The sequence below is a fragment of the Falco biarmicus genome, chromosome Z (genome assembly GCF_023638135.1).
Source record: "Falco biarmicus isolate bFalBia1 chromosome Z, bFalBia1.pri, whole genome shotgun sequence".
Classification (NCBI taxonomy): Eukaryota; Metazoa; Chordata; class Aves; order Falconiformes; family Falconidae; genus Falco; species Falco biarmicus.
The window spans coordinates 5,060,690-5,082,653 of record NC_079311.1 but is presented as its reverse complement, the minus strand read 5'-3'; the positions used below and the strand labels follow the sequence as shown (position 1 = coordinate 5,082,653).

The following is a 21,964-nucleotide window of genomic DNA, read 5'->3' as shown; positions in this document are numbered from 1 at the left end:
CTGTATGGAGAAAAGCACTAAGGACAGAGGCGGTCCCAACGAGTATAAATAGTCTTCAGCACACATTGGGCAACTATTTGGAGAACAAAAATAGTCTGTGTGTGAGGTTGTGGGGGTGGGTGAGGGTAGTACAAGTGCCAATTCAAAGCCAGAGACTGGCTGACCTAGATGGGCTTCCTGACCTTTTTCCATCCTGAAAGCCTCCCCGTCCCTCACTGGACTGGAAGTCGTCTGGCTGTAATTAGGGGCGGTTGCTGCTTTCTCTGGCTTCCTCCTTCTGCACATTAGTTGTGTTTGGCGTGAAGCAGCGATGTTTGAAAGTGCTTGTGCCCCCCCCTCCAGCATTTGGTTAAGCCAATCAGTGGAAAAAATGACAATACTGTCTGGCATGGAATACAGGTGTTAAAATACCTTTATTAAAATAGAGGAAATAACACCTATTAGGAAGTGACCCTGAAATCACACATTTTACTATGGGTGGGAGAAGGCATTTTCCTTTCAGCATACTGTAAACACTCTTATTTCTTTCGTGGTATTTAACAGTAGGAATGGGTGCAATCTATTTTTATAGCATACAGTTTTGTTGTAGACTCATAGAGTGCCGAGCAATGACTTAGCAGGTTGCTTTTTTTTTTTTTTTTTTTAGCCAAATCATAAAAACAAACTTTAAAAAAACTAAATCCACTGGCAACTCTCCAGCAACAGTGTGTGAGGTTGTTCCTGTAGAGTTATAAAGAAGAAGGAGAAGGAAAATCATCACTCAGACAAATCTGAGCTCAACGACCTTCTTCGGAGCTTCTTCTGAGAAATGACATTCTTCACTATCGAGCAGGAACAAAGGCACTTGGGAGGAGGGAGCGAAACCTCACTCATGCTCTTCTGAAACGTGTCCTTGCCACTGACTGTGTGCATGCCGAACTGTGGGTGCAATCATGCATATCAAGCACCCACAACCATACAAAACCACTTCAAAAGCGTAGTCAGTGCCCGCTCCTCCATCTCCAAATGAAAAGCACACTGGCTGATTCAAGACGTGTGTTTCTGCTTTGGGCTTAAACAAGAGAGCATTATTTCAGAACGATCCCAAAAATATGTTCCTAATATACAGAGATGAAAGAGTATTTCACATACAAGAGGAAACATTAAAATGTCCATCCATTTTACTTCACGTTGTTAAACACTCGGGCGCTGATTCAGGAAAGCATTTCAGCACGAACCTAAGTGCTAATGCCTGAACTGGAAGAATTAGACCATCCAGGAAAAGAAGATACAACTTGCAAACACCAGTTAGTGTCTGTACATGTGCGTGTATGTGCATGTGTGTGTATATATTCACCAAAAAAGCAAAATGCGGAAATCAGTGATCGCTAAAAAGACCAAGAGATGAAGAAAACACCAAATTAGGCATCATTTTCACAACATAGTTTTAATCGGAAAAGGAAGCCTAATTTTTGGCTGACTGTGAAATGCTAAATAAAAAGAAAGTAATTCTGCTCTGCATTCAACCCAGTAAGACACCTCTGTGAAAGAGGAACAGCGTTCAGTGCTGTGAAACCCACCACTAGAAAACATTGGTGAATTCAGTAGTGTTTGTGAATCAGAAAAATTGCTCATGGCTTTGGAGGTACAATTGTTTACTGAAGAGAGGGGGATAAAAAGCTTTGTGATCTACTTGTGTCTATCCCAGCAGGGCAGTGAGGTTTAGCACAATTCCCCCCACTGCAGCTGGCACCTGTGCAAGCGTCAGCTGCAGCCCCACGCAGGTTCAGCACACAGCGTGATGGCCATGCACAGCCCCGGGGGACACAGACATCTACAAGGTAAGAAAAATAACTGGGTGATTAGATGTGTATAAAGAAAAGCTCCCAGTTAGCATGCAAACTAAGAAACAGAAAAAAAATGTGTTAAGAGACCTGTTGCATGACTGGGGGAGGCAGGAGGAAGAGGAAAGGAAGGGGATGATATGGGGTGAGCAAGAAGATAAGGGCTACCATGAACTACAGAGGGCTTATATCCAAGGTATTTTTGCATAGATAAGCAGAACTACTGTCAGCCTGGCCCTGAGAATCAGGAAGACATATTCAGGGCTCAGAGAAACAGTGCTCCAACAAAAGGGCTCCAAGCTTTTCAGGATGTACCCATTAAAAAACTTAGACTTGAGAGTATTCTCACCCTATTACTTCTGTAAATGGAAAACGTTAATGATCATTTTTTCTTCACCACCACACACACACACACACACACACACACATTGCATTATTACTGCATTTAGCACTCTTTTCAGCACAAGTAGTTGCTTCAAAGCAGATTTTTTCAGGTTTGTTTTCTGTTTTGGTAGAAATATGCATCCACTCTGAAATGTAAGAGGCTAGGAGCAACGGTAATCGTACAGGGCAGGGCTGGGACCACAACAAGGGGAACTGGACATATTGATAAGTATTAGTGTCTCTAATGTCTATGGGTCTGAGAGTTTGGGTGTTGTTGGCTGTGGATGCATTTCTTTCATTGGGATGATGCTTAGAAATACCTTTGCTTCTACCAACCTCCGAGTGACCCTTTCTTGCCAATCCCTGTTACTCTGGCATGATTATTATTATGTTTGGTTGGATTTTTAGAGTATATCTAGGGGAACGTGATGAAGAAAAATGATTCATGGTCAAAATTCAGATACCTAAGCAGTGCACCCATATTTGCAATTCAGCTGTGCTCAGTTTGGTTTCTTTAGCTGGCTTCCTTAAGCTGGCAGCTCCATGCAAACTGCAATGGATTTATTTCTTCAAGTATAGCATGAGTAGAAAAGCTTTGTGCTAGGATTTCCAGCCTTTCAACAGCTAACCTAGCTGTACAATGAAAAAAAATTATTAGTTCCAATATAAAATACTGCCAAATGACTTCATTCCTTCATTTAGTTAAAAGGACCAAAACTTCATGTATGTATTTTTAAACATCACAGGCTGATATTATACCCTCATTTCTCTAGCAGAGAAAAGTCAAGATGATACAGCATAAAATTTAAGGTAAAGTACAATGTGTAGCCTGCGAAGGAAGAAGAACTTTTGGGAAGATGAATTTCCTGACATTTCAGTGAGATAACATAGTCTTCTGGAAAATTGACTAGCCTGTTTTGGCTGTGAGCACCAGAAAAATACCACAAATAAAATATTTGCATAGCTTATAAAACACTCAAGTTGAATATTAAAAGCATCTGTTTTCAAGGAATATACTGTAATTAAAAGGACTTGAAGTAAATCAGAAGTTCGGATTCCCCAAACATTAAGCATGTCATAAACAAGTCAATTGATTGGTTCAATATACAGAGTAATGGATGGACTGCTACATTACAAGGAAATCATTCTCTCCCGGGCCTCTGTGCCTCACATTAACCACATCAGTAAAGCAGAAATGGTTCACTGGCTTAGCCTACCCTCCAAGACTGCATTAAGCTAGATTACTACTGTAGCATGATACGGAGGATTATTCTGTCTTTCTCTATGTGGATTTGTGTGTGAGTATGTATGGGTTCTGAAGCTTTACATATTTCAGTCCTGAAGAGAAGCCAATATAGGAAACGTAGATCTACCCTGAACAGGCATTATTTACCATCAGTATGGGAGGTTACCTGGTATACAGACCAGCAGAAGAAAAAAAAAAAGAAAAAAAAAAGGAAAAAAGAAGAAGATAAAAGACAAAAAATAATAGGGTAAGGATTATTACAATACCATGAGAGTACTAGATGGATACTCTGAGTTGTGCCCTGAACCCCTGCTCTCCTATGAAGAAGCTCCAAAGATCATTGAAAACCTTCCTTTGAAGTTTTTCTTGCGGCTCTGAGACCAACAATTGTTGACTTCATTAGAAGCAGAAATGGCAAATGACAACAGTATTGCAAAGTGTTTTGCCATTGCAGCACCTGCTACCTGTGGGTCTTCTCTGGATGCCCAGTGTCTAACGCACACTTCTGAATGGTGCTTTTTCTGTAAGGAAAGTTGCAACCTTTTTCCTCACCCATGAGAAGTAGTCACACTGATATTCAAAGTAGTTTCACTTGCATCTGGTCCAAAGAGGGAGTGATGTTCTTCTGGGAAATCTCTGGCATTACAAAGAAACAGCAGTTCTGGGAGCAGTTTGGGTTTTTGTAAGGACTTTGGAAAACTCTTTGAAAAGGCAAATCCAGAACAACATGCACAAAAAAGAACACAGTTTCAAGCACGTGCAAATTCAGTGGGTAAATGTACAGTCTGTGAGACACCCAGACACTTCTGAGCCCACCTTCTTCCACCTTAAGCTTCTCTCCTCATTCAGCTTTAAGACCTCTTTGCACTGATACTTGCAAGTATACTTGAAGGACACAAAGGAAAGTGATTGCATGAGAACAACGTACATACCATTTAGGTTAATCTAAATCCATGTTGGCAGGCCTGCCAGAACAGCAGCCTCACCTGAATCCTGGGGACCCCTCAATCTGAGCAGAAACAGTCACTCTCTCATTTATAATCACACCGTGAGTCAGACAGTCTCTCTTGCAAAACTATTGCAAAGCCTCGATTCGTTTCGAAGGGATCTGCCCTCAATTTGTTCATCACAGCAATATGAGCATTCGCACAGTGAGAACACGGTGTTGCTGCTTGTATACAAACTGTGAAATGTAATGGGAAAAGGGTTAGCTTTTGCAATTGCCATGCTCCTAGACCTAGTCCTGGCAGCAGCCATTTTAACAAAGCGCTTGGAAAAGCAACCATTTTGCAGAAAACTATTTTCTGTGGCAACAGAGTGAGAGAGGAAAATGTCGTTCTTGCTTTGATTTGGAGTTAAAGAAACAAAAGCATATTAAAGGATTCAGGCAGCTCATCGTGCAAATGCAGAGACTCTTTCCTTTTCAGCAAGTTTCAGAAAAAGTCATCAGATGTTAGTGTGCAAAGAGAGCAGCTAATTCTAAAATCTGTTTAAATTGTTAAACTTATGTTAAATATGAAGGGATTCAGCTTTGCACTGAACTCATCCTGCCAGTACCACAGTTTTTATACTACACTTCTAAACGATTGTTACCAGCTGTGAGATTATAATGAGTCCATAGTGATTATAGAGCCTGATCCAACTTCTCATTGAACTTAGTGGCAATCTCCTTGTTGACTTCAAAGGCAGTTGGACCAAGCCCTAAGTTAGGACTTCAAAATGTCAAGTCCTGTGAAAATTCCATTGTACAAGCCAATGATAAATGCAAATGCAGATAATGCACCAAAGAAATATTAAAGTTGAAGACTTAAACCTCCCAAAAGCAAGAGAACTGTAAATTAATCCTATCATGGCAAATTATCCCAGCCCTCCTGGGTGGCACTTGTAGGCTATATTGCAGTTACTTGATTTTTCTTTATTGAAATTTTAATTGTATTTCTTTTTCTTTTTCCTATTTTCCCTGATATTGAACAATGTCTTAATTGGCTGCTGAGCAGAGCTTTTGATCTGGCTGACCTTTGGAATGTACCATGTAGTGATAGCAACCCTCCACAGCCCAAGCAAGATCTGCCTGAAACTCTAATGACAACTTTGAGCTCCCTCTCCCTGAGCTTCTTTGATGGCGTTAGCTTGACTGCCAAAGGGAACAAAGCCTTTTTCATGATACACTATTCCCTGCAGGAGCAATGGAGAAAAAGATCATTCTTGAAACTGAAGCCTAATTTGATAAGCAAGTATTTACTCCAGAAATTACTTTGAGAAATAGATGACTACTGTGAATTTGCTGAGACAGTTAAGAGCTGGTTCCGAGTCAGCAGCTGTCCTGCAGCAAAAGTGGTACTTTTTGTTAAATAATAGGGACTACATTTTATGGAGAAAGGCTATGATATGCTGTGGCCACTCACTTGACACCTGCCCTTCCAGGCATGCAAGCACATCTACAGCCACCTACACACCACCCACATAAGCTTCCTGCCCCTCGATTCTCCATCCATAAAATATGAGAACAGAATGGCACTACTTCTCAGGAGGCTTGTGAGATTAATGACTTTGAATCTTAGAAGTACCCTGATGCTGTGTTTAATAGAGCCACTTTAGTAGCTAAAATGGATTTGAGGCTTCTTCCTGGAGGTTCTGGAGAAGAGAACACGGCATCCCAGTCTGTCTTAATGCACTAAAGGAAGGAAAAGGGTCTCGTCCTAATGTTCACTCTTAGTTAAAAATCTGTTCTTGTGGTATATATCAGCACAGTATGTGCCATTGATAAATAATTTTTCTTGGCAGTGAACCAAAATGTTCAAACTTTCCAGGTCTCTCCATATGATGTAAGTACTTCAACAGGATAGAAAGACATGCTGTTAGAAGGGCATGCATGACAGGACATATTAGCAATTCATCTGCAAATTATTTGATTTCATCTGAACCCTGTTCTGATTAATCAGGGAGAAAAGCATTGCATTAGATAGAACATTGCTTGAGACTGAGCAAAGAATTGTATTAAATACAACCCTCTCATGCCTCTTTTTTTTTTTTTTTTTTTTTGTTCCTCTCTAGCTCTTTCTAAAGAATATTAGCAACTACATTGGTATATCATGTTCTTCTGACTCTTTTTATACTTAACAGTGTGCTAAACAGTTACAAATAAATCAAAGGCTAACAGATTTCTACCTTTTAATGATAACAAGTTACACTTAGCTTCTTTTCTACTGCTTTCTGAAATCTAGATCAATTGACATAATCTTTTTGTAAGTATAAAAGGCATTCTGTCCTCCTTCTCTGTTTGATATCCTTAAGCTATTATTATTATTTGTTTGTATTACAGCAGCTGTCAAGTCCCAATTAAAATCAAGACCGACCATAATATGTGCTGAACACAGCACAATACCAAACACTTTTTTTTTTCTAGAAGTTTATATTACAGTCACTACCAAAAATGTCATCAAATAAGCCCTATTTTAAAAGTAGGATAGTAAGGTGTAGGTCTTTAATGATACTTAGGTATTTAATTCTCTTTGCACAGGGAAGCTGTATTTAATGCTGGGGGCCACAGGTTTTCATTTGTGTGCCACAGGTGGTGAATACATGGCACAGAGACAACTCAGAGTAGTTGTCGGGTACTACTTGGAAGTATTTCAGATACAGTGATTAATATGTATGCTGCAGCCTGGTAATTTCTGCATCGATGCAATCCTTTGCTCTGTGTTGAACAATGACACACTCAGTGAAAAGCTTGTTTCCTGTTCAAAAGTAACTGGATTTCAGTAGTTTTCAAATGTTCAAGTACTCTTCAAGGCTGCAATGTTTCGGCATTTCACAGAAAGTCTGCAGCTAGACTGGACGTGAACTCAGATCACCAGTCACGGTGACAGGAGAGCATCTTCTTAAATATTTTCCTGATAAACCTTTTCTATTTAAATGACTCAAGGTAATTCTTTCTAAAAGAACAAATTCTGCTTATGATGGATAACTAAAAACCGTCACTCAAACGTTCAGAAACATGCATGTCTCCTTCATCTTGGAGGTATGTTATTTTATTACTGCTTTTGCTTAGGAATCCCAGTTGCTGTTGGGCATTTGTGCTGTTCAGCTGTTACAGAGTTAGAGTGGAAGACAGAGAAGCATGCAAGAGACAAGGTTTAGGGGCATGGGGTGCAAGAACAGGGGCGTAAGGTTATGGAATAACAATGTCAGCCATGTGGCAGCTATAAAGCACACAAAGTACCTTTCTGCTCAGGAAAGCCACAGTGACACAGGAACAGATGTCGCTTATACATATTGTGCTGAACTGGGTGGTCAACTGCTATTGCTAAAGAGCAAGTGTTGCGTGAGGAGTTGCTGGTTATGCTTGTGCATCAGGGTTTTTTATTTCCTATAGCACTGCCTTTGATTAATTACTGTTCACTTCACAGAACCTGAATGTGAATCGGATGGACAGAAACAAGTTTCTCAAATCTCATATATGAAGCCCACATGATAAATTTTCCTCCAGCTCTGTCTGACAGGAGCTTCAAATCTAATGAGACCTTTCTGAGATTTCATTGGCAGCTACTTAAACTCAGAAGGCAAGAGAAAAGAAGTGGTGAAAGCAGGCTAATGTGGAAACCTGATAGAGACATTTCAGAATCGTAGTGGCGTATCACTCTCCATCCTTAACATTTCCCACGATGGAGATGAAAGGCGCTTGTGCGAACGTCTGTCAGACAGAAGAAGTTGATATGGTGTATATCATAACTCTGCCCTGCAAAGCATGGCCATGCAGAAGGTACATGACCAAACAGATGCAAATTTCTGAAGAGGAATGAAGAGGCAGGAGTGAAATGTGTCCAAAGTCCTTTCTTTCCAGTTAGACCTTGGAAATGTGAATCAGGGAACGAATGAGCCTTTACACCAGCTCACCAAGCTTTTTTGTCACAGTGCAAGAGGAGCCAAAGAGCGTAGAGCATCCTGGCTACCATACAGCTCCCTTGACCCTACCCAAAAACGTTTCTGGACGGCTGCTGCAGCACCCGTGTGTGCAGGCTCTGCTGGATGCTACTAAAGGTTTACAAATGACCTGTGAGCAGGGCACTCATCCCTCAGATTTAATAAAGCCAACAATTGCCTCTTTTCTGTTTTGTTTTGTGGCACAAAACACACGGTTTAATTGCCTAACAAAACATACAACATTTTAACATTGTCAATATAATATGGAGAGTATGAGCAAGCTGGCTCTTTAATGATCAACACCCAAGAGCGTTGCTAGCGCGCTTGAAATTTTCCCCTTACCATCAGCAGGAACCTTTGCCTAAAAGCTTTGTTTATACAAGAGAATAACACAGGACAAAGAAATAGAGCAAACAGATATATCCAAAACTAAGATAGTTACCAATGCCTTGTAGATTAGGCGTGAGCCTATGGTCTTGTGTGTTGGTCTTCAGCTGCTGCAAGCCTCCTGGAGACCTCAACGAAGTCTCCATTGTTTGTATAATTCTATCCCTTTTAGTGAAATGGCAGTAATGTCCTCCTCATCTTTTGTCTTGGCTACTTCAACTGTGATCTCTTTGGCACCCAGTGCCTCTTATATCATGTCAGTACAGTAGGACTCCAATGTTCATTGGTATTTCTTTGAACTTCTATAGCTTTATCATTTTCTAGCTTTTACCATAGATCCTTATTCAATGCGAACCTTAGCTCATACATAAACTCCTGTCATTCTTTCAGTGCTCCCTAAACATATTGAACACCACATTCAATATTTTTTAAGACTGTGAATTTTGTATTAGTATTCAATTTTCTGAAGGTCATAAAAGAACCAAACCTAGTCTAAAATATCTAAAATAAATGGTCCTGGATCTGCATTTCCTTGAATTGTGTGTTTTGAGCAGAGCTAAGTAAATGCGGTCATTTAACATTCAGGGTATTTGTTTCTTTCATCTCAGTCACTTTAGCTTGTATCTGGAAAGGAAATACTAAGAGATGGGCTACAGCAAGTTAATTTGCAGAAATACAATGATAAAAAACCTGTTGAAAATAAAAATCAAGTTGGAAAAAGACTGTTTCTCTTTCAAAGAAAGGATGTCTACTTGCAGATACTTTAAGATATTTAGACTGTACTTTCTCCAGCCCCTGACCCACTTTCAAAGAGTTTTAAAAAATTGTCAAAGGAAACACAGATGTGTTTTTCATGGAATTTGACATTGTATGTCCAGTACGTGGTAAAGGAAAAATGTCTGCTATCTACTTGAACCTTTTTCCTGCCGTGTCAGTCTGATGAGAAAAACTGCGTCTTGAAGACAAAAAGAATAGGGAGTTAAGAACAACACAAGAGATTGATTAACCCTGTGTTGTTATCTAGCAAGTGTCAATAACAAAATGCTACTGGGCTCCCGCATTGTTTCCTTCTAAATTTCCAGTCTCACACCTGTCACATCTCAAGATAACTATCCATCACGGAGTCAAAGTGGCAAACAACTGTGTGGTCCCTTGATAAGGAATAGTGACACAATTTGTCTCCTTCTCCTCCCACAGATTGCAACTAATGGGCTAACAGCAGGTTACAATAGCACGAGATGGATTTGAATGACTGTCAGTGCTAGAAAGCAAGCACAGCTGCAGAATAGCCTAAAGAAACACTTCAGTTTAGATGAAAATCTGAAGCAACGTACAAAATTGAAACCTAATCAATCCGCTTTAAAAGGATTTAATGGTAGTCTTAAAAGTTAATTATTGCACATATTGGAGGGTTATTTATGACATGCTCTGCCCTGTTAATGGCAAACTATTGCAGAAGCCAAGACACAGCTCCTGCACAGCAAATAATATTACAGTGGAAGGAGACGCAGTAAGACTGAGAGTATAGTATACAAGACTACAAAATGCCTATCCGGCATCACATGACGTTTTCCAAATGGATTCCATGGCACGACATTTAGAAATGTTGAGTTTATAACATGAAAATATGAAATCAAATGTACAAACAGCAAAGCTAGGAACTGGGAACCAATTCAGCTCTGATTCAACAAAGCTCGTTTTATTTAAGGTTAGAACATGCATTTTCACAACAATAACTTCTTGAAATTTGTTCAACCTCTCCTCTTTCCCAAACTCCCTCTGCTAAAAATCTATGTGTATAAATCTGTATTCATAATGGGGAGTCAGTATGAATTTTTCAGTCAGACAGGCCCAAGGAACAGCATTAAAGTCGATTGAGACGTAAAGCACATATCAGTGATTTAAAAGGAAAACAGCTGTTGCGATAGTTATCCACAAGCCAGAAATTACAGATGCAGTAAAATCAGTCCTGTGGTTATTTTGAAAAGAAAGCCTAGTACATTAAGATATGATAAATATAGGTAGTCAAATGGCCCTAACTTGCTGCTATAGTAAGCCTATGAGGAAAACCCTAAAACCCAGTCTACCCTCACACGTGACTTCTTGTCTTCAAGCTCACTCCAGAATCTGCAGAAGGAGCTGGAGCAATTGTCCTGCTTTTCAGGTCCTGAGCTGAAGTGAGTTGCTTTGGCTCCATGAACAGCAGCCCATATACACCTTTGCTGAAGCAAGGATGTGCCCCTTAGCACCTCCTTAAGGGAGCTGGGAAGGGATTAACTTTGAGGAAGACACTATGACTCCTGTTAGCTGCGATCTTGGTGCTTCTGCTAGATCTGCCTCTGATCCTCCTGTTCATGGTTGCCAGAGCCCTGTTCACCTCTCTTTTCAGGCTGACTTCAATTTAACACCTTCCATTTCAAACGAGGGGTGTGTTGAACAGAAGCCAACAACATCTGGATTGCATGATACTGACATCCATGTAGGAAGGTAGGAGGCTTTAAAAAAAAATCCCCAGGATGGCTTCACACCTGAAAATGATTGTCCTCTATTTACTAGTCACTCTCTCGCTCTGGTATCTTTTGTTCTCAAGCTACCAAAAACTGCAAATGAAAAGGGTTTCCTCAGGGAAAACAATGTAGTACAGTTCCCAGAAGTATTGTGCTCATGAGGCATGGGCTGAGGCAGAATATTACCAGGCTGTAGAGAGCTATGAGATAAGCAGATGATTTGGGCAGGAGGCTCAGCTTGTAACCTGTTGTGAGAAAAAAAAACACAGGCCTGCCTATTTTAATAGTAAGCAGTGCAGTAAGCCAACACTTTTGCGATGCAACATTGCAGAGAAAGAACTGGATGACCTTGAAGAGTGAAGATAGAGAAATATGATGTAATTTAATAGTAAAAAGTGCAACAGCATGAACCTGGAGGCTAATAGCAGGAATTCCTGCTATCAGCTGGAGTTCATCAGTTGGAAATAATACAGCAGGAGAGAGACTTTGGTATACTAATTACACACTGTATGATTAGGAGTTAGTAATACTGTGGCCATAAAAAATGCTGGGGTGAGGTATTCCTGTAGAAATGCAGAAGTATTTGCTCTGTCGTGCAAAGCACCCACGAAATTACATTTGGACTGTTGTGCACAGCTCTGATCAGCCAGGTAAAGGGTTCACCGGGATTGGCACGTGAACAGGGACAGCCTGCTAAGCCAAGCAGGGAAAACAAGAGCCTGGCTCGTAAGCAGGAATGAAAAGGGTCTGGCTTCTTTCAGTTTGCAAAATTGGGACTGAGGAGGAATATGACTGCAGTCTATAAATACATTAGTAGTAAAGAACAACTGCTAGTGAAGGGCAGTGTTGGCACAAGAACAAATGTGTATAAACTGCAATGAGTAAGTGTATGCCTGTAATCAGGAGGACTATTCCCAACCACCAGAGGATTCTGCAAACTCTTTCAGTAGGAGTAGAGAAGTCTGCAAACTGAACTGCTTTCCAGACAGACATTTTTACCTGTTTCCTAAAGTGACTGCACGACCTAAACATATAATTAGGTCTAGGACAGCAGGTCCTAGACCTGGTGGTCTGGGAAGTACTTTTCTAGGGATAAATCCAGTAACCCAGTGAATGAGAGACTGAGCCCTCACCTCTCCTGCCATCACAAACCTGGGGTTCACACCTTTGCCAAGTCGTATACTGGGAACGTACAGATACAAATCAAGTTGCATCCAGCTACATTTCACTGGGCAGCCAAGGCTGAAGCTGCCCTCCAGGTAGCTTAGAAGTTGAGCTGGAAAGGGAAGCAAAGACAACGTTTTGGTTTTCTTTCTCCAACAAATCATTTCCCATTTTCCAGCTGTAATCCCTCTATTCCTGTGCATTGATCTTCCTGATAGTCTGGAATTACAGCTAAGGTCTAAGATCAATTCAGTTTTAATGAAGTCAAAAAAATTCCCAGGAGAGGATACTTTTTTTTTTTCTTTTCCCAAGTCCCACTTAACATGTTACTGCCTCATTCACTTAAGGGTGCTTTATTTAAGATTTCCTTGGTGATTGCACTAAAAAGTGACAGTAAGAGTCAAGCCATTTCCCTTCTTCCCTACATCTACTCAAGGCAGGACAAAAATGTGACCCTGACAAAACTGGAGAGGAAAAAGTATCGTGTTGAATTAATTTAATAAAAATGTACAGCACTGAAATAAAATCATCACGTTCCTCTGTGCCCTTACAGCACAGTGCAGAATAGAATGCTACCTTGTCTGGGTGACGTGACAATAAAAGCAGATTATGTAAAAGCAACCAGACCCTACTGGGACAAATGAAATAAAGCAGTAGCTATGCTCTAACTTAAAATCAACATCAATACATCATGTGAGCTCTAATGATGTATTTCTGATAAATGGCAGGACCATGTGATTTTAAAATGCATCACATAATGTTGGGGTTTATCATGCCGGTTTGACCATCTGACTATGTTGGAATTACTTCTACTATTCCTGATCACAGAGGAACTTCAGAAAGACAGCACTTTTTGATTGTTTGCAGAAGCCATAAACAGCTTTTTCCGCCTTTTCAAATGTTAGTTTTTCTTCTCCAAAGGGAGCAATAATCATTAACTCCTACTGAACTACCTGGTTTAAAATCCAATTTATCTCAACTTTGCATATTTGAAAAAGGTATTTTACACCACTGGGGAAGGAAAACATGGTGTCCTCATGTAAATCGGTCTTGACTCATACCTTTTGAGGGACCCACGGCACAAGACCTTAAAATTATAGATGCTGTCCTATTTTATCTATTTTGTTGGAGTTTCTTAAGGGAGCAAAGGCAGAAATCTCTGTCAAAGAGGAGAATTCCTGTTTTCTTCTCTGTCCCAGATTCTTGAAGGAAGGCAGGACATGAAACGTATGAGGTCTGTGCAGAATACATAGTATGGATGTGTAAAGATAACCTGCATAAGTCAATTATATCTTTGCTACATGTGACTAATGTGGCTATCTATCATACCTTCTTTCTGACAAAACTTCATATTGCACCTGCTTTCATTTTCTTTCCCTTCCTTTCAGATATTTATGCCTGTAGAGGCAGCCAGGTGAACAGCCCAGTACAACAATTACAGATACATGAGTTATGTTTTGCACTTTCTTTGATCAACTACCTGTTTTATAGACAGGATTAGAAAATTTATATTGCAGCCTTAGGATCCCATTTTATGTTCCACTTTTCTGGATAGATGCTGAAAACCATAAAAGGGAGATTTCTTAAAGTGTTATTAGCAGTAAGCTATTGCAGTGTTAACATCATCTGTATTGTGGCAATGGAAACTCCAGGTAAGCATCTTCTTTTTCTGTCCATTTCTCTCTTTAAATTTTATTTATAGCCTTGCAAAATACTTGCATCCACATAACCCGCCCTTGCCGACTTGCCAGAAGATTAATGATATCGCAGTGTTCTTGAGAACAGAAATGTGTCTACCACCCTGGTAAATAATCTCTCCTTTCGCACGTTAAAAGTGATCTGGGAACAGCGCTGGAGAGAAAGGACGGTGTGCCATGCGGAACTGGCACACAGGCAGGTGTCCCCATGCTGCTAATTGCAACACACGAATCCTGCGACGTTAGTCACCCCTTCCACTCTCATGCCTCCCTTAGTGTTTGGGACAGAGGCTGGCTCCCTGTCAGCAGCATGGGGGACATAAACGAACACCCCACATAGTGCAAGGGAGGCTGCACCAGCAAAAAAAGGCACCAAAGGGACAACCACCCCAAAAACACCTTTGGTGCTAGCAGCATGCCCACTGAGCAAAACCAGAAAATGGGTCCCAGTCTCATTTTCTTTCTGGGGGTCAAGTTGCCTAATACCTTTATACAGTTTCTCTGTGATCATATACCTGAAAAGTCCATTTTAGAGGAAAAAAATTTTTTTTTTTTTTTAATCCCTTGTAGCCTTTGCAATAGCATGGCTGGTGGGGGCTTTAGCTTTTGCTTGTCTGGGAATGGAATGAGAATATTCCCTTCTCCATGCTGTTGTTCCTTTTCAACACTAATAGTCCCTACTTTTTGCTTGTGGATGGTTTCATTTTAATTTTTTTTTCCTGTCCTTTTCTTTGTTGTGAACCTGGTTCCAGTTTTTTTGTCTATCTCTCTCTCTCACTTCCTTTGACCTTTTCCTTTCTGTTTCACTCTCTCTCTCTTCTTTGTCCACGTTGGCAATAGTCTTTAGCTTATGCTCTTTTATCAACCTTCTGCTTCTTCTTGTTTCAACTCTCTGGACCTGATTTGCAGCTGCTGTGTTCTTCCTACAGTCGTTTACACATGTGCGACACAGGTGTAAAATACTACCATTTTCATTTATGCTGCTTGTAAATGTCAGCAGAAGAGAAAGAAGAACCTGTCCTTCCCAGGGTGAATCAGCAGACTTTCAGGAGTGTCAGATACATATGAGCAAAATCTGTGTGAGTCACCAATCACTCCTAATCCATGCCTGATCTCTCACAAACTGTCTCATGCTATTGCTTAACCCTCCAGCTCTCCACTTTTCCCAAGGGCTCCTTTAATCCAGGTTCTTCTTTAAATGAGAGGATGTTTTACTTTGATTTGGGGGATTTTTTTAATTTTTTTTTTTTTTTACAGCTTCCAGACTCCGGGAGAACTGAGCTAAAAATACACACATGGAGCCAGGTATCCACGTGTCGTGTTTACCCTCTCGAACAGCAAGCCATGCAAGAGCAACTGGAGATGGAAAGAGAAACCTTACACATGTATTTCCAGCTAATGAAAGAAGCTACACAGCATTTTGCTTATTCTAGAGCTTTTCTGAATTCATTGAAACACCTGATGACCTCACAAGGTGAGGAGGGGTTTTGGTGAAATTCTGACTATTTTGGGGCCAGATGTATTCTCAGAAGTCTCCATCTTTTTCTAGGATAAGTTCAGAAATCACTTTTAAAAGAAAATCAATAAATGCAGGAAGCATAAGGTGAACAGTTAAGTGGCGAAAGCTCAGCACCAGTTTGCCTCGAGTGCCGGTACCAGCCCCGCTCTTGCATTGCCCACTTCTGCTCACGGTGTGCCACAGACCCAGCAGGACGATGACCTGTTTGGGAGAGTCCAAGTACACCTCTGCTCCAGGTCCGGGGACAATACAGTGGTGCAGAGCTCAGTAAATAAATGCAGCAGCCCAAAAGACAAAGTTATGTACTGTACAAGCCCGGTGTTATTAGCTCTTTTTGCCAACGTTTCATTGTCAAGCTACAGCATCCCGTTAGATATTTTAGCTGTTGCACGTTTTACCGCAGCCTGCTTTGGTAAGCTGCTTATTCCTATGTGTGCTCTTGTGATAAATTTTATCAGTGCTCAGCTGAAGGTTTTTCCACGAGGCAGCTGCACAGTGGCTTTTTATCTGTTGTGGCACCCCCCAACCAAAATGCAAAAATTATTTTTTTTTTTTAAAAAAAAAAAACAACTTAATTTATGTTGTGGCATTTCTGTCCGTAGATGTCGAGTTAGCAGTTTGTGGTCCCAGAGGAAGCTTACGGGAAACAGGGAGCCTAGACACAAAGTAAAATATGGCCAGGATAAAAGCGACAACAAATCATAATTAAAAAGTATTAGAGGTTGTCCACTTCTAAAGAGCAAAGAAGGTTTGATACCTGCTTTCTCATTTCTCTCACCAGTTGCACTCATGGTATATACAGCTCTCACATAGCAACTGGATAATCTTCTCTACATTTTAGTTCACTCATTTTAAGTAAAAACTGCTCTCGGCAACAACTTCATTTTAAAGGACAACTGACCAGAGAGTGTGGAAACTCAAAACTTAAAGGCCCTTTGCCTGTGACTAGTGATGGATTAATATCTGTCTTCCTGTCCTATATTTTCCATCTTTTTACACCTTTATTTGGATCTTATTTTTACCACTCCTCTAGAAGCTTTCCCATCAATGGTACTTGCCAGAACATTTACTTAGTGTTCATTTCTTTAATCACTCTGTTCTATAGTTCATCAATTAAAATGCTTTCCCGCAAAGTTCCCTGAGGTTTGTCCGCCAACAGGGGTATTTTAAATAGGATAAATAATGCCATATAGTAAGTTTCTAGCATCCATAATAGAGAACTTTAAAGATCATCTGCAGGATTAGTTTCACTGTTTCAAGCTACTTCAGTTTTCTTCTAAATGGAAAAGTGTCACATACAAGTGATTTTTCAAGTTTCCTTTCTTAAAGAAATCATCCAAGAAAGTATATGTCAAGCAAAATTTTGCCAGCCATTCCTCTGTCCTCTGGATTTTAAGGCAATGACTATATACTATGCTCATTACGAAGGAAACATTTTCTATTCAATTTCAACTATTTCAATAACACCAATTTATTTCAATAGGCATCATCCAAATAAATTAGCAACACCAGTTGCTAATGTTATTTTGAGGTTCCATCAGACTTATGAGGTCTTGTATCACTGAACTGAGAAAAGTTCATGTACTGAAACACTATAATTTTATAGAATTTTTTGTTATGATTTACTCAATATTGATTTTTAAATTGGATTCCTCCAACTGCCAAATTTGTACACCTAAGAGTTGTTATGGCTCTGAGGTAGTATACCAAAATATATATTCTTCAGGTACCAATATGTATGTGTGTGTATACATAAATATATTTAACTCAATAAATATTCCTCTAAAACACCTCAATATTTAGCCTATCCTGGATATGTATTTACCCAGTCTACCTCCCATGTTTACCTAAGTGATTAGAAAAGTCTCTCAGGCAAACAGGGCAGGTTTTATAACCTTCCATGGAAGTCTTTGTAAATTTGCTTTTTGAAGAAAAAGATCACTTTGGCTTCTTACTCTGTTAATTTCCTTTCATTTTTTTCATATATAAAATTATCCTCCTTGTCCTTCAAGGGAAACTGGATAAATAAATTTTAAAACTATTCCCAGTGTCTGGATGCTTTAGGACCAGGATTCATCAAGGGATTTAAACTTCTAAAAAAATGGCCCTACTGACTGCATGGGGAATTACCACATGTCTAGAAGGCTTGTAGTTAAGGTCCTTGCTGAAGGTGTCCACACATCTTTTGTTAGTGGACAGCAAATAATTTAAGAGCACTGTATTAACAGCAATGAAAGATAATGCAAAATTAGGAATGTCGCTGGAAAATGTGAAAAGGATGCCTTTAAGATTTTAGTCCTCTTGTTTAGCAGTAGATGCTTTAGACACAGAGCCTTGGCTGATTAGGTTGCTTTTTGATGCACGGCATCCTGGAGCCTTCCTGACTTTCCTATGTAGTGAAAGTAAGGCCGTACCCCATGGGGGAGAACAAAACCTAAACAAAACAAAATGTCTCTAAACTAGCACCAGATTGTACAAATAAAACATGGGGACTTGCTGTTCAAAATATGTTTCAACAGGAATTGTGGGGAAATGTGAACATATATAGTAATGAACTCACGGTACAAAAGCGGAGCTTACCGCAATTCAGTTTCCAAACAATAGCATTTTTTGTGGGCTTGATCCTCAGAACTGCTGGGCACTTTAAACAATTTCCATTGACTTCTAGGGGTGAAGAAAACAGTCAGTACTTCACAGCACTGAGCCACATGTTCAGAGTGCATATGCGAGAGCCAGCCAGGAGCTCCAGCCAGAAATGCTGGCTGCATCTTGTTAGCCGCAGCAAGAGCTTGCATATTAGACCTTAAGTGCTGAGCCTATTGTGAGCCTGGAGAAGTTACAGTATTTATGGAAATCAGCCTGGAAACCTTCCCTGCATTCACCTTCAAGCCCTACCAAGTTAGATTATGCAAGTCCTTTTAGATACTTTGAATAATTATGGACAATTAAGGGATATGAACCAAATCTGAAACCTTTGTTTATTCCTTTCATCAATAAAATACTCAACATGGCTCAGATGGAAAACAACAGGGGGGAATCTGCTTCTTATGACAGCCTTGTTTATTAGTACCCCTTGGCAATGGATTTTTTAATAAGCTTGAGCCTATCAGCCTTTGCAAGTTGCAACAGAAAAGGGTTAAATATCCCTGAAAGTGACCTTATGGGAGAAAACCAAATTTTTCAAGACATTATTTGTGGAGGCTTTGAAGTAGGCTTGAAAAACTGGATTCCTTTTTCGTATTCAGCATGTACAATGTGCAGTATCTGTAAGTAGTAAAGGAGCAGTTCATGAATTCAAGAATCTATGGTCAAGCTTGTCCTTCAGTTATGTAATATTAATAACATAACATAATAGTAATATTGAAAACTATAACTATTGTTTAATGTTGTTATTAATGTTGTTATTACTATTATGATTGTGAAGTTAATCCATAATTTGCTGTTGTTGAGGAAAGACAAGATCTTTTCTTTTAGTCAACCATGAAATATTAAAATATTGTAGTTCCAAGAAGAACCTACTACTTGAGAGCAGAAAGGTCCACTAGGAACCCTAGTAAGATGATTATATCCAATCCAGAAAACAGAAGGATAATGTGAATGGTAAGAAAGTTATGAACTGCAGAAATAAATGTCAGCCATATACGAGTCCTGTTTTCAGAAATGTTTTGAGACTTAGCCCACTGATGTTTGTAAAGCATTTGTGTGATCCTTGAGTATCAGAGTTAAAGGAATGCAAAATATTGCAGTTAGATGTCAGATATGGCTGAAATGCAGAACAAACAAAAGACAAAAGATTTGCCCTATACTTGCCCCTCAATAAGCAGTCATCTATTTGTGGAATATTTATATTATTCTTATTAATAGACATGTGGAAGCTTTCTTCTAGAGTGGTTATTTGCAAACCATCTACAGCCTATGATTTGTAATGCTTAGAAAAGCACCAGAGAGCAAAATTGCAATACATTGAATTCATGGCTTTTGATAAAATTTTTCTAGCTATGCAGCACAAGGTCTTCAAGTACATACAGTATCTCAGATGCATCCTCTTAAAAAATAGCAGTATATTATAAACAAATGCAGCTGTGTTTGGAGCCCCTTCTGAGCTGCATATGAAGTCTATAAAGCAACCATCTTTCACTTCTTGAAAATTACAATGCTAATTAAAAACTGCCTGGTTGATTCCTGGTTGTATTAATAAATGAGGAAGACTTTATTCCACTGCAATGGTTTTCTGTGAGATGGCATATATGTTCTTGCACAACAGGATCCAGATAGAAGACTCTGAAGTTATTGTCTGTCTTTCCAATGCTTCTTTGTTGTTACTTCCAAGATTTTCTTTCCAGTTCAGGACCTTGCAACTTCTAAAACTTTTCAGCAGCATTTTAAAGATAAACAGATTGATTCCAGATTGTCTGCCAGTCATGCTATATCCTGTGTTAAAACTGATGATGTATGGATGAGAGGAGATTCAGGTAGGACCTAAAGCACATATGGTCAACACACATTGTATTCAAAGGAAAAAAGAATTCAAAATTCAGAGAAACACTTTTGCCTTTTGAATCTTTTGGCTTAAACTCCACACTCTCTCTCCTTGAACAATATCAGATAATTCTTTTTACCTGTGGCTTGCTATCTTTGCAAACACTGAAGAATAAAAATCATTTTAAGAAATGACTGAACATGGGAACCGGTGCTCAGTGGTATTATTGTTGCAAGTATTTACTAGGTGTCTTATCGCTCAGTCCTAACCAGACAGATCCAATCCTCAGAACATTACCTGCCACCATCAGCACTGCCTGTTGGATGTGAGATGTCACGGTTTTGCCAGAGCATCTGATCTTGAGACCTCATTGCTGGAAACAGCCATCATATGCCTTCACCATGAGCGCTTGCTGATGTCCGTTCAGTTTGCAGCATGCCCAGCTCCATCATGTAAACCTTATGATTGCTTTTCATTAACTGGTGTGTATTTTTATATGACTGCTGGTATACTAGTTATAAGGTATTCTGATTTTTTTAAAACAGTATTTTATTCAAAGTAACAGTATTTGAAAGAATGAGTTATGAATAACTCTTCTGATTTTGAGCACTCCAACAGACACACTAAGTAGTGGTAGTAATATGCTTACTCTTCTTTCACAGATATATAGGAATAAGGAAATATGGTGGTTAGGAAATCTAATTTTTTGCACAAAAAGCAGCAGTGGAGTGACTATTTTCCCCTATTAAAGTACCGAGACATCTTAAGCCTGGTAACTGGGGCCACGATCATACGTTTTTTTGAAGTAAAAATCATCCACTGTGACCATCTGAACTCATCTTTGAGTCTAAACCATAACCACACATATGTAAACCACCATTGGGCTGACGGTGAAGGTAACAAATATTATGACTATAATGTCTGCAATAATTGATATTTAGGGGGGATAAAGAAAAACTTTGTTTCTAAGCAAGAGTTCACAAAGTTCACTCCAGAAAACGTGTATTACACTAAACTGCTTCATCACACGGAAAAGGTTCGCTCACATTTTGCACATATGTTTGCACATTTGTTTTGTTAAAACAAATGATGATGTCATTCACCTATAGCAAGATGAAGCTCTGCTGTATGACAAGCAGCTGCTTTTGCGTTAAATCATCCCTGGCATCTCTGAATTTACTCCTCTTGTTTCAAGACTGTTCTTTTTTCAGATCCATACCTGCAGCATTTCATTCATGAATTTAACCTCTCCAGTGCAAAGAAGAGGCTGAATTTCATTCTCCTTGCCTGAACTTCCATGAAAGAAATTATGGTGTTTCAAATAAAAGATGTACACTTCTATGTGCTCAGCACTTGCTGAGATGGTGGGGCCTGCACCCAGACCTTATGGGTCTTTCCAGTCATCCTCATCATGTCTCAGCCCAGGAGAATTTAAAATTTAAACAATCCCAAAGCAAAAAGCTTCTTCCCCACCATAACTAGGTAGGTACATACATCCGGACACACTAATCACAGAACACATTAGGAGGGACAGTTCTGCAGTTACAAGAGGCCAAGCTGGCCTCTCTGAAATGACGGAGGAAGAGGGGTTGTCAGCCTATCTCGGGACAGCTGGTTGCATTTCATAGAAGAGCTCAGTCTGTCCACCTTAGGATCGAGGAGCACAGATGAGGAATAGGGCTCTGGAAAATGGAGTGAATACTTGAGAGTGACATGGAGATGACAGACAGCTACTAGGTGATAACTGAAACTTTGCAATGATAATACTTTTCCTGCATTTGTAGTAATCACACTAAGAAATCTGGTGACAATTTAGTTCTTCCAAATTTTGCAG

At 39.7% G+C, this 21,964-nt stretch overlaps 1 long non-coding RNA gene across 2 annotated transcripts; it reads left to right on the top strand.

Moving 5' to 3' along the window:
• Nucleotides 1-406: 406 nt before the first annotated feature.
• On the top strand, nt 407-21,646 carry LOC130143059 (uncharacterized). 2 transcript variants are annotated; one of them, XR_008819622.1, is made up of 4 exons: nt 407-1,820; nt 11,153-11,250; nt 15,389-15,605; nt 18,319-21,646. It is a non-coding gene; the product is annotated as an uncharacterized LOC130143059 (long non-coding RNA). The 2 variants fall into 2 exon arrangements; XR_008819623.1 differs by lacking the exon at nt 11,153-11,250 and having other exon boundaries at nt 408-1,820.
• The last annotated feature ends 318 nt before the right edge of the window (nt 21,647-21,964 follow it).